The sequence below is a fragment of the Dermacentor variabilis genome, chromosome 1, assembly GCF_050947875.1.
Source record: "Dermacentor variabilis isolate Ectoservices chromosome 1, ASM5094787v1, whole genome shotgun sequence".
Taxonomy (NCBI): Eukaryota; Metazoa; Arthropoda; class Arachnida; order Ixodida; family Ixodidae; genus Dermacentor; species Dermacentor variabilis.
In genome coordinates, this window is record NC_134568.1 from 61,720,540 (window position 1) to 61,734,354 (window position 13,815).

Genomic DNA, 13,815 nt, shown 5'->3' on the forward strand with positions numbered 1-13,815 from the left:
GAGTCCAATCCGCGACCTGATGCCCCGCAGCAGCACAACTTAAAACACTGACTTACCGCGGCGTGTGGAAAAGCAAAAAAAAAAAAAAATCATTACCCCGCAAGTTTAGAGAGGGCCAGATATTTCGAAATAAGTGTGAGCTTCAGAATTTCTGCTAAGTTTGCTATCGGTGTAAGTTCAAACACGAAAAAATTTAACTACTCTGATGCGTTGTTGCATTTCCCGGCTCACATGAATTTGTAATAATGGCTTGGTTCAGACTCCATAACGTACACTCCACGCGTAGAAGCCGGCTGCAGAGCGATTACATACACGTTCCATTTCCGTGCAATTACGCGTAACAGGCGCTCTGATCAGGCACTCTGATCAGGCGCTCTGATTAAAGCCTGACGTGCTTCAATTGCGCAGTTGCAACACGTAGTGAAAATTGCGTATATTAAGAAAGTTGGGTAGCAAATGTTGCATAGTTATTTAGCTCATTAGTGAGTTATCACGCATTTACTGATGTCCACTGCAGGAAGAAAGAGATATTTTACCTCCACTTCTCCAATTATACCAAACAGGAAATTGCGGTAACCGTCATAATTTAGGCACCTCTGGGTGGTAAGGCTAAGTTCTAGTAATAATGCAGGGTACATATTTTTTAATAATGAAATAATTCTTCATTTATTATTTTTTGAACATGACTTGCGCGTCCCTTTCTTTTGTTTCTAGCAAGGCGCATACACTGTGTGTGCGTGTGTGTGTGTGTGTTACGTGTGTGTCACATTGGAAGTAGTACCACCGCAGTTTATACATACAACAGCATATGAAACAAATAAACTCGCCACAATTCAGATCTAGATGTGACATCACGCCTGGTCTGCTGCTATGGCCAACGACGCTACCCCGCACCTCCACCTTATATTACTGGGAAGAATATGCACATGGGATATATAAATATGGAGAATGCGTAGCTCTATAACACAGGGCGGAGCGATACCACCGATGTGTCAGTGTCACATCATATTCCTCTTCTCCTCACAACGTGTTTCCATAGCGGCACGAACTACTACATAACAATACGATAGAATGGTTGTGTTTGGGTGCTTTCTAAACACCTACATACACTTTTCAAAATGTAGTTGAAGATCACGTGATTGTGTTCACTGTCTGGAACCTTGCATAATCTCAATTTTTGCGCATGAAAGCAAGGTAGCTCAATAGTCTCTGCAAGAGTGTAGAGCACATGTTTCCTATAAACTATGTCATAGTTCGCTTATTTATTGCTTTTTTAACCTAGATGCCAAGTTACTTGGTTTCCTGCCATGAAAATAAACTCCACAGGAATCTTTGTGGCTCCTTTACACCGCCTTGAGGAGTAATAAAGCCAAGCTATAACGATGACTAAATTGTTTGCACCTGAGGCATGCATATGCCATTTATGCCTTACAATTCTCACAAGAAGCGAACAAAAATATAACAAGTGATTGCTACCAATATGCTTTGAATTCTGCTCAGAGCAGTAAATGTACGGCGATTTTTGTTTATTAGAAAGAATGGACAATGAAGAGGCAACGTGAAATCATGTTTTCTTTCCCTCGCTTGTTCCTTGCCTTGTTTCTGAACTTACGTTTCTCAAAAGTAAGAACAAAGAATGAAAGACAGGAAGATAAACAAAATAAAATAGTAAGAAAGACAATGAACGCAGAATCCGATGTCACATTACAAAAAGAGTATTCCACGATCGACAACCCTTGCAGAGCAACGTTCCTGTCGCATGGATGATCTTGCGGATGGCCGATGTAGAATGATAACCTGGCTGGAGCTGGCGAGAGTGAAAATAAGATTGAGGATGTGGCTTGGCGACGCGATAAGACAGAGACCTGACTATGATGACGACGGCTTAACGGCGGAAACAACGTAAACACACACACACGCACGCACACGCACACAATACGCACGCACAAACACACGTACACACGCACAAACGCAAACGCACATTTCTTTATGACTCGATATGTAAGGTGCTAACCTGTTTCTCGCGTGCATAGGGACTTTGTGCGCGTTAGGCGAGTAACAAAAGTGCATTAGTGTTCTCTGTGTCCTCGAATGTATTGCGTGCACCGTCAGACGCAACAGACGCAACTGTGAAGTCTCGTCACTCTTTCCGGATGCGGCATTCCCAGAAGTGCGCGCCGCCTATTGAAAGACCTCCTTTTGTTTTCCCCCTGATTCACGTGCCGTGACGCCCTCATGTGCATAAAACAACAGTAGAAATGCAAACGTTCGAGTCGGCCATGCTCTCGCGACTACGACGCGCCTCCAAGGGTGGTCCCTACCGCACATCCCTCGTAAAGTCGGGATTAGGCAAAGACTACACAGAGGCCCACCTTGTTTCACACCAAGACGAATTGTATCTGAGGCTCAGATGTAACAATGGTGAATCTGCATATGGCTCGCAGCGCTCAGCTTGGTATGCGAAAGTCGCTGCCGGGAGGCCTATATAAACCCGGTCGACGCAGGCGAGAGATGCACGAGTGGTCGTACCTCCAGATGCCTGCGGGGAAAGCTCTGCTGCAAAGTAACTTCCTAAACATTGTGTGGGATGGATCTAAACATTGTGTGCGACGTTAGTGTCTACTACCCATGTGTTCCAGCCTTTTCATTTACCGTCTGTCTGTGCTCTTGACTGCCGGGGCTAGAACCACAAGACCTGGAAGTGCACAGAAGAATCTCTTCATTAAGTATTGTTGCGCTGAGCTTTTACCAGTTTCTGGAGGTAGAATTTTTTTGCTAGAATAAATTGAGCGGAATGAGGAGGGGGGGGGGGTGAAGTGCAGCGTAGGATTGGCGGTTTACTGTTCGGTATAACGTGCGACCATTGTTCAGCGCACGCGTCCAGAGGGAGTGAATGAACACCCAACGGTATCAGACGCAGTCTCAATTGGATCCCTCGTTAAACTGGTTAAACTGCTAGGCATAGCGCGATACAGAAAGTCGTCCAGGACTTCGAGTTTCCTCCGTTTTATTGTTGCAGACATTTTATCTATAACAGCGAACAAGATTCGCGCCCTACAAAGGCTAATTTTTACTCCTACATTGTGACTCATGTAAGTGTATACATATATGTGATTTGATACTCAAAAGCATTCCAGGCCCTATGCCAATATGGTTCGCGCAATGCGCTTAAAAAAGTCATTTCACAAACTTTCAGATACATCAATATTCTCGCCTTCTAAATACTCGCCTTTAGACACTATACACTGGTTCCACTTCTCGTCCTTAAGAAATACACCCACATCCTACAACACTATAAATACTAAACCAGACAATTTACCCTCCCCGCCACACTCCAAGCTAAGCAGGGAGGAGCCAGTAACACTCAAAAGACTACAAACCAGCTCCTACGATCACAGGATCTTACTGCACAGAATTGTACCCACCCAATTATCCTACTTCTGCAAGTTCTACGACGTCTCCAACACCTTACAGCACATGGCGTAAGAGTATGGAGGAGCAAGAACCAAGCCAGAGCGCATAACCACCGAATAGTAGTGGGAGGCCCAGCTGTCAAGCCCGGATTCCGAGGACCAGCTACTGCTGATGAAACTAGCCCGGGAGATGGCCATAGCCCACGGCTTCCTGGAATGAGGAGACTACCCACCAAAGGCCAAGAACACTTCGCTTGCGCAATAATAAATGTGTACTCGCACTCACGTCTTCTTCCATTGTGGAAAGCACCGTTAATTGGAAGTCCCCTTCTGGTAGGCGCTTCAGCTGGGATATTGCTATCGAATTGTCGTCACATCCTCGACATGCCGCCCCCGGAGCAGCAGTTCGCATGGAGAACAAAAAGAAACAAGAAAAAGCTAGAAAAAAGGAAATAAAGAAAAAGTGTCGCAGGGGGCTAAATCCGGCGAGTACGGACGGTTGCGATCGCAGTGATGTAATTGCGTGCCAAAAACTCACGTAATATCAATGAATAGTGCGCAGGACCATTATCGTGGTGAAGAATCCAGCGCCCCTCTTTTGACAAATTTGGTCGCACGCGGCACGCACGATCTTTCAGACCCTTCAGGACCTCCATGTAGAAACCTGCATTGAGATTTTGACCTTGAGACACAAATTCGTAGTACAAAATTTCACGGCAGCCAAAAAACATTATCAACATGACTTTTAGCCATTGCTTTTTTTGCTTCTTTTTCAAAGAACAACTTTGCTCTGCTTGGTTTTCACTCCTTGCGCTACGACTTCAGCTCGTTGTCGTATTCGTAAATCCAAGTGTCGTCACCGGTGACGACACTCTGCAAGAATGTATCGCTATCCTCTCAAGTTTTCCAACCAACACAGCATTCTTTACGTCGCAACTATTACACAAGAGGGAGCAGTTTTGGCATCATCATGGCGCAAACCTTTTTCATTTCCAGAAGCTCTGCCAAATCCAGTGAACGGAAATTTTTTCTAAACCGAATCCTTCTGCTATCATTTTTACGGTCATCTATGGCTGTCACTGAGCACATTAGAAAGCTACGACTGATGTTTTCATCTTTTCACGAAGTGGAGAGGCGTCCTGGTTTTGCATCGTCGTTGGGGTCTATACGGCCTTTCCGAAAACGATGAAGCCACTTGAACACAGTACCTCCCTTTAGGGCCCGTGTTCTTTCCTTTAAGGCATCCCTTCCATGGGCATCTTGCAAAATTTGATGAATATCTGCGCCGTTTCTGCCCAATTTCACAAGAAATTTCATATTGATCCTTAGTTCTGTCTGTTTATGAATGCCTATTTTGACAAAGACTAAATATGGGTGCACAAAAGTGTACGCATAAAATTATTCCTTGTCATAGAGCATTCCGGCTCTTATTAGACATCAATCGGGCCTTTTAATTTTTAGAGAATGAGCGAGTGAGTGAGCGGTGCCGCTGCGCCTTGTCGTGAACTTGTGGGACAGACGTCGTACATACGTCCACGCGCACTGACGGGGCCCCATGGTCACATATACTGTAGGGGTGCCCTTACTGCATCTGCAGCACTACAACGTCCTGGTACGCCCTGGAGAAAAACATTAGTACTCACCCTTGTCTTAACAACGCCATCCGCCTGAAATCTGTAGCACCAGAAACTTCAGTCTCCAGTAACAATGCCCAGAGAAAACATTTCATCCCTGGCAAAATCGGGTCCCAATATCCATATAGAAGATCTATCGAAAATTTTATTTAGGAATCTTACTAGGGGCGCGTCCCATGGATATCGCACCTGAAGCTTTCCACCCCCCACGTGAATATTGGGGGCGAGCTCCACCACTGGGAAAGCTGGCGCGACCGTTGGCGTGACGTGGCATGAGGGATCACGGGGACACAGCGGCCGCGTCGGCTGCTTCGGAAGCGCCAAAGCGAGCTGAAAACGAAAGTTTAAAGTCCCCGCTGCGCTGCGGTTCTGGTTAAGTGGTGAGGCTTTACCGCCTTGGGTGTCTGCTTGACAACATTTGAAAGCACTATAATAAGCTGGCTGCCTTTGCAGGCGTGCAACATGGTAGGCTACTGCTCGGTGCCGCAGTGCCGGACGTACGCAGCGGAGCCCGGTGTCAACCTTATTCACACGTATACCCGCAGGACAAGGAGCTGCGTGAAGCTTGGCTCGCGAAACTTAGAACCGGCAGACAGCCATCGGCTACAACTCAGGTATGCAGCAAGCACAGACGCGAGGAAGATTTCTGATACAGCGCCCGGACTGCGATGCTCGGTGAGTAGCAGAAAACGCGCAGTGAGACGCTCGCCCGCGCCCGCTGTCCTGCTAATGTCATAACGGTTTGGTCTATGAACTTGTTGATGCTAGATACTGGCAAGTTCACTGGAAAGGAAAGGGAGTGGTAAGACGCACATTAAAGAAAGGAATGGCATATAGTCATGTTTGTGTTATGAATTAATGCACTAAATCATGAAAAAGAAGCAGAGGGAAATCGCACGCTGAGAAGACCGATAAACATAGAATGCGACGCAACTTGAGAAATAATATTGAAATGTCCAAGAATTTAGAAGTCAAAAATTGAATCGTCGCGACGGCACATCACAGTCGCCGTAGGAGTCGAAGTCTATAACGAAATTATTTTTGAACAGTTCTGATAGCGTCCACGCAACAATGGTTGCTAGTGTACTGTCAAATGCTCATATGCTGCGGCCTAAAGCTCACGGCACGGTGCGAAAACGCGCTCACAGCGAAAGCAAAACATTGAGCGCGGACATGCATGCAGACGCGCAGTCGGTCGCTGCGAACCCGTGCGATCGCTGCATTCGGACTTCATTCTGTTGTGCTCCATTTGCTTGTACAGGCAGCCCACTATAAGAACATATTTCTCATAGTTTACTCTCGCGAACATTGTTTAACTGCGCGAACAAACGGACCACAGAGACAGCATGGGACAAGGACGGGCGCAGACTTGCAACTAATGTTCATTCCACAACGACCACATATAAGTAGACCCCCGACATACACCACTGCGCGTGCGCGAAAAAAGAAAAGATAAAAGAAATGAAAAACCTTGTATATGCAAAACGCGACATACCTACGCTCGTCAATAAACCTCATCTCACTGTTGTGTCAATAAACTGAGGTGTCACTGACACAGTCTTGTCCCTTCTGTCTAATATGGTACGCCTCGAGTAGCTCTCTGGCTCGGCTATCTCGGCATCGGCACAAAATATTTACTTCCTTCATGATCGGCTTGCACGTGCCCGCCAAGCAGTGGACAGGCAGGTGCCCATTCGTTTTATTTCTAATTGATAATTCATGCTCACGCAAGCGCACATTCACGCACCTTCCTGTTTGGCCTATGTAAACTTTGCCGCATGATAGAGGTATCTGATAAACTACTCCAACACTGCCATCTACGTGGAAAATGGAGTGCTTTGTTCCGCACCCTTGGAAGCTATCTTTACTTCTTCCTATGCGCGAGCATAGCCCAGCGATACCGTTTCCATACCGTTTCACAACCTTTTTTATGTTGTGGGAAGTCTTGTGAACATAAGGCACAACTTTACGTTTCTTATTTTTGCGCTCCCTTGCGTCTTCAGTAATATTGCTTTCCGTCTTTATCTTCTTAAGCACTGCCTCCACTACTGCTGAAATGACTGATTGCGGGAAACCTGCTTCTTCCAACCTTACAATCTGCCTGTCAAAGCTTTCCTGTATTTTGTGTGTGCAGGACTTTCTTAAGGCTGATATGATACACTGGATGGCTATTGCCCGCTTTACCGTTTTCGAATGAGCCGAATCGTAGGGCAACAATTTCTTTTAGGATCTTGGGTTATATTTCCAGCACACATGGTCGTCACAGAAGCTTATAGCACTGTCTAAAAACTGAATATTATTATCCTTTGTTAGTTCATGGGTGAAAGTCAAACCTTTGCCAAGGCGCTGAACACGTGTAGTACACCTTCGATGGCGTCGTAATACGTGGAACTGGCTTGCTTTTTTAAAAGTACAAGGAAATCGTCCACATAACGAAACACGGTAACAACGTGGTCACGATCGATCCCTTCGTTTACCGCTCTGTCAAATTCCGATAAGTAAACATTGCACAAGATAGGAGCAACGCAAGATCCTATACATATACCTTGTTTCTGTACGTAAAAGTCTTCTTTAAGCTGGATGAAGGCAGAGTTGAGGTAAAACTCAAGCAAGGCTAAAAAACCTATCAACAGTCAACCCGGCAGAATTCTGAAAAGACACTTCGCCATTAACTTCAATACATTTCAGAACAGCCTGAAACAATGCTGCGTGAGGGATAGACTAAAACAAATCTTCTATGTCAATGGAAAAAGCATGGCCAATATCGTCATTCGACTCTATAGACCTAGTAACAGCTTCCGAGTTCTTTGTTTCAAACGGGTCGTCCACTTTCAGGTGCGATAAACATTTCTGCAAAAAACTTGCTTACTTCGTTCTACCAAGTTCCTCTTTCACTCACGATAGACCGAAAAGGGATATATGCGACGTAATGCATGTCGGGGGTGTACTTATATCTGGTCGTTGTGGAATAAACATTAGTTGCAAGTCTGCGCTCGTCCTTGTCCCATGCTGCCTCTGTGGTCCGTTTGTTCGCGCAGTTAAACAGTGTTCGCTAATATGTACCAACTCGCCCAACAACAAGTTCTTCTAAACTACATAGTTTACTCTCAGCGTTTGCCTACCGTTCACGCAAGAAGCCGGTTCAGGAGACTCCATCGCGGCGACCACGCGCAGTGCACGTTCACTGTACGTATTCGTACGTAAAGAGATAGCGTCTGTGAACGATTCTGTGCTTTCAGTTTGCCCAAGATTCGACAGTCAAAAACTTCCTTCGTTTTGAGAGCACCTACATAAATGTCCAGGAGGGCTGCCACTTGGTATATTTATTGAGTGGCGTAAGCGAAACCTATGAGGAGCGCGCTGCGTGATCGCTCACAGTACGCAAGGGAAGCGCTTCCGACAGATGGCGACTTCATAAGTCCTCGCCCCCAATAGTCACCCCTTCCAGAGGCTCGATCTTTCAGTTTCCTCGTGAGAGAGATGTTTTTCGAATGAGCTCAGATTATAACTGACAGCTTTCACGTCGACAGCTTGTCTGTACGCTGTACTTTCCACATTTTCTGACAGCATTGACTTTTAAAACTTCAGTTAGTTGCATACGCCACCCCACCACCTACAAGCTGTGGAGGGTCTATAGAGAAAAGGAAGAGCTCACTGCACTTCGTGTGCGCGTACATGTGCACGCAGAGTATGTAGTACGTATGTGATCGGTGTTGTTTGCGGTGTCCTGGCCGCGACAGTTATTGCATCTATACCGCAAGTTCTCTGCAGACGTAACACTCATTGCAGGAATTATTGTATGAATGTTAGGTTCAGCGCATGCTCAGAGCCACTAATGTTATAATTGGTACACCAAGCCGCTTGGTTACGCTATTTAAAAATCTCCATGTAATTTCGGAAAGAGCCTTCGCAATTCGGTTCGGTAATTTAGCACATACGACGAAAGAAATTGTTGCATTAATCAAGGAAGATGATTGTCAAAATAAGCGCTTAGCCCTTGTGCAGACCACAGAAATCAAGTGGACAAACTAGCAATAATTGCGAGGTATTAATGATCCCTGTAACGGTGTTTCACGATGGCTGCACAAGTTATCGTCGACATGTTTTGGTATAGTCGGCATCACAGCATGTTGACGACGACGCCGACGACGGCGAGACGTCGATGCAATGACGACGGTGGAGATTATGACGGCATGACGACAGCGGAATCACGAGAGCGCGACGACAGCGGCGTGACGACAGTGGCACGACAACGCGGCTGCGTATCTGCGCTTTCGTACCCACTCTTTTACTCCACGCAGGCCAGGTGCACCTCCGACTATTAGATTTAAAAGCTGGGGAACCCGCACGCAACGCCGCATCTCGGCAAGAGACCCGCAGCGCACTTCGGCTACGAACCCGCTCACAACTCAGCCCAGGCGGGGGAGAAACGCGACGAAGCTCCATCGCCGGTCGCGACATCTTCAGACGTCGAAAAGCTGCGCGCGACTGCACGCGCGTGTCAAGAGCTGTATACTAGTAGTTAGCATTCGGCGACGAAACCGCCCGTCAAGTCGTCGGTTGCGCGAGCGTACGGGCCCTCAGCGGAGGAAGCCCGGGCGCGGAAACCGAAAACGGCGGGTGAAAGAGCCAATGTATTCTGTTTGCTTTCAAGAGAGAAGAAAGGTTTCTGAAATATTTGTTAAAGAGTAGGCGCAATGAGTAGGTCATACCTCCTCCACCTGACCGACGTTTAAGACCAACCGTCAGCATAGCTTTTTCAGTGGGCGCATGCGTATTAACAACAAACGATTCCCTTATATCAGGGGCCGGAAACTGGATTTGCATCCAGAAAAAAGGTCAGCACTATTAATTTCAGTGCTGGTAGAGTGCCACTAAGAAAAAAATAAGGGGGGGGGGGGGGCTCCCGCTAACTATGGTTTTTAATTTCGCGTCAAAAAAGAGATCAACGCGAAAGTCCTCGCGCCATTATAATTTACGAAGGATAAATAAAACGGTTGCAAGTTTATCAGCGCTAGCATTGCAAAAGCGTTGCTTGCAACCTGCGCGAAATTTCCGCTCCGGCGCGCAGAATCGGGGCACCATGTAGTCACAGGACTCGTGGGGCCATCTATCAGCCTCTACGCAAACCTTTTCTTACTGGCGCGTGGTTCGGCGGTTTTGAGAATAAGTTTGAACGTGTCCGACCGCATAACCAATTTGCAATGATGGCACCGTCCGTATTTCAAGATTTATGAGCTGTTTGAAGTGGTCTTCATAGTTAAAAGGCCAGATTAGCTGTAGGAGCTACTCTTGAAACCTGTAAGATACCACATTTTCTAGTTACAGGAGGTTCCACCTCTTCGGGCGGCCCAACTACGGCTCATCGCTTCCTTTTGGCACTCTGAATTTCAACTAACAATGAAAGACATTACATAATAATAAAAGAATTCTGGAGTAACCATTACTGTAACCCTCTTGTAACGATCACGCTAAGCAATATTTACGTTTTTTCTCTCCTTCAAGTCTATTCGTGATGCGTGCCGGTGCGTGCATGTAATTTCCAGCACTGAAAGTACACTGCAGCAGAGAATTCCATAGTGCGCGGGCTCGATTCACCTGCAATAAATCGGTCAACAAAGGAAAAAAATAAAAAGACCGATTGCCACGTAGTTACTCTGAGATGAAGTTAAAAAGCTTTCCGCTTGCGAAGAAAGTGAGCCGGGGCAGGTTCGCTGCTTTCGCTATAACTCAATTACGGCGGCTTTCATCACCGCCACGCGATCGTGTGCGGCATAGCTCATCGACATAGCAGCAACCACAGCTGGCAGTCACGTATAGACCGGGCCAGAGCGCGCGTTTCCGACGATCAAATTTGCCACAATTGGCTTGAAAGCTTTTGAAGATTGCCTCAGCGGAGAAAAAAATAAAAAGCTGGTCGAATTCGGCGCGCGCAATGCGTCGCCCACTTCGGCGAATCTTGTTTCATTTACGTGAGTGGGTAGTCTTCGGCTGGCCGAGGCGGGCGCAGGAGGATCGCTTTAGTTTCTGCTCCGTCGAGGAAAACTCTTCTGATTGGACGGTTCCGCGAGAGCTGCTTGCGACCCGTTGGGAGGCACGGAGCCAAGGCGAGGCAGCCTTTGAGAGTTGCTCAAGCTCGACGGTTATCACCCCTTTCCCTCCCTCCTCCATCACTCCTTCTATGAGGAAGCACAAGAAGTCGAAGAGAGAGAAAGAGAGAATAATAATAATAAAAATAAAAGAAGAGCGAGCCAAAAGAGATGGAACAGTCGTCCTCCTTTATTCCTCTCTATGCATCCATCGACACGGAAAGATGAAAGCAGCAGGACTGCCTCGTGGTTTCTTTCTCGATCATTTCTTTTTTCTTGTTTTCCTTTCTGGTTATTTTCCGTCTTTCCTTGGTGAGGTGTGCTTTCAGAACACATCGCAGGGCGCAAGAAAAACAGAAAGCCAAGCAGGAATGAGGAACCGCAGTGGCGCTCTTTCTTCCGCACTGGAAGAGACGTGCAGAGACGTGCGGCGATTGGCTCACACCCGTTCCCATTTTTCCAGTCGTCCAATGGCATTGTTCGCGTTCTCTCTGACGTCACTCGTTCTTCGGCAAATCGCTGTTGCGTGTCAAAAAAACACATCAACTGCCTGCGTTGACTGTTTATTTTTGTTTCCCCCCTCCCTCTTTTCTTCTGTGCTTTCATTTCTTCTTGCTTATTTTCTTTTTGGAGCAAGTACGAAAGTCCCAAGTCGCTAGAGCGTACAGTGCGCGACCGCTTGCAAAAACTCTACCCGAAGGTTCGCTTCTGTAACGACGCCTTAGAACGAAGGCACAATGCTCTGGCGAATATATTCGTCGCAGTCTTTGTGAATGAGTTCTGAAAAGGCTGCGGTTTTCTTGTTGACACCGCTAACATATACTTGCTGTTGTTTATGCATTTAATATGTTACTTTTTTTAGACAAAAATAAAAGAACATGGCACTAAAATGTCGTTTCTGTCTTCAGTATGTTTTTAACAATATCTGAACTGAAAAGATCGATTCAGAAAGCCTGCATGCAGTCCACAAGAGAAATTCTCTATGGCCACAACAATTTGGCGGCGTAAGTTGCTCTTATTTGATTGGGACTACATGAAGATTAAAAGCGGGAACGCCACTGCACTATGACGCTCACAAATGGCGAGGAAAATCCCTAACAAATGTTGTAGCTTATTCTTCCTTAATTCATTGAGCGACTGAAAGATTGCGACTTCCTCTGGACGAAACTGCCTGGTTACACAGGAGACATGTAGTGGAATCCAAAGCGGCCGAACGGGAGCAACGATGTCTGATTTCATCATTGGATTCTTCTTCGGCGCTCTGACTTCAGGCGGATGCGAGAGCGCGGCGTATGCAAGAACACCGGCAATGGTGTGTCGGATACGGACCAGGTGTGCCTATACGTCGGCATGCCTATTCAAGGCAGGACGCACCAATTACCCGCCTTGTACTCGAGGCAACGAGACAGGAGACACCGAACACTTTTTGTGGTCGGGCCTATAAGCTACTGTGACGACAGGAATACTCTTCTGGAAACCCTATAGAAGGAAGGCCTTCCACGTACGTGTTTGCAATGCTTTGCGTTTCCAGAAGGGCCCGTTATAGCCACCAAAGGAGCTTCGTGGCTTCTTATATTTCTTACACTTCTTATAGATGCACTGATTCGCTGGACGTGTGGTAAATAACCCAGTGGCAAAGCAAGAGACGCTCTAGCGGAGTAACTGCCAGCATTGATCGCTACGTTAAACGTTCTTGCAGCCAATCCTTCTCCACTACCACCACAACTGGCGGTAGCGCTTTCTTCATTTCGTGTCGCAGAAGTTGTACTTATTCATTTATTTTCGTTATCGTGCTCGAACGAGTTGTCGAGAGATGACATCGAAGTGATGTGCTGTGGCGGGAAGTCCTTCGACGAAGCAAGCGCATCCAACCACATGAACTGACGTTACAACGCTGTCTGGACCATAGCAAACGCCGTGATGGAAGGCTTTGGATAAATATTGACGCCAGTTGTACTCATAAAAAAGAAAGACGGAACGCTTCAGTTCTGCGTTAACTACAGAAAGTCGAATAACACCAAAAAAGAAAAAGAAAAGACGTTTATCCGCTTCCGAGTATCGATGATTCATTACATCGACTGCGGCGAACCGGACATTTTTCATCCATAGATCTGAAGACTGGATACTGGCAAATCGATGTTCACGAACGAGATCGCGAAAAAACTGCCTTTGTTACCGGTTAACAGACTGTACGATTTTAAAGTGCACTCATTCGGCCTGTGTTCTGCACCGGCCACATTCCAGAGAATGATGGACTTTGTTCTGACGGTCTGAAGTGACACAGTTGTTTAGTATACCTAGATGACGTCGTCGTGCTTGCGGCGACCTTCGGAGAATTTAGAGGCGGTATAATTGAGGCGCTTCGCTCCGCTAATCTCACGCAAAAGCCAAAAAAGCGTCACTTCGGTTACGAAGAGCAAAAGTTTCTCGTCAATGTCGTGAGCGCCGGCGGCGTCCAGCCTGACCCCTACAAAACATCCGCTGTTGCTGATTTTCCGGTTCCTCGTGACAAGCAAGCAGTGCGCCGCTTTCTCGGTCTGTGTATACGTACTATCGCCGCTTCATCGCTAATTTCTCCCGGATGACCGAACCACTCATTCACCTCAAGATGATACACCCTTCGTTTGGAGTGATGAGCAAGACGCAGCTTTCACCGAGTCACAGCAGCGCCAGCAGAAC

The 13,815-nt window shown here is 46.8% G+C and overlaps 1 long non-coding RNA gene across 2 annotated transcripts in view; it reads right to left on the reverse strand.

Moving 5' to 3' along the window:
* Window positions 1-13,815, reverse strand: part of LOC142571353 (uncharacterized) — a 67,075-nt gene that overhangs the window by 23,097 nt on the left and 30,163 nt on the right. Inside the window, exons 2-3 of one of the 2 annotated variants that reach the window (XR_012825861.1) lie at window positions 3,952-4,077; window positions 3,700-3,851 (exon numbers count right to left, since the gene is read on the reverse strand). This is a non-coding gene — a long non-coding RNA (uncharacterized LOC142571353). The remainder of the gene's footprint in view (window positions 1-3,699; window positions 3,852-3,951; window positions 4,078-13,815) is intronic. The other variant, XR_012825862.1, reaches the window with a different exon arrangement.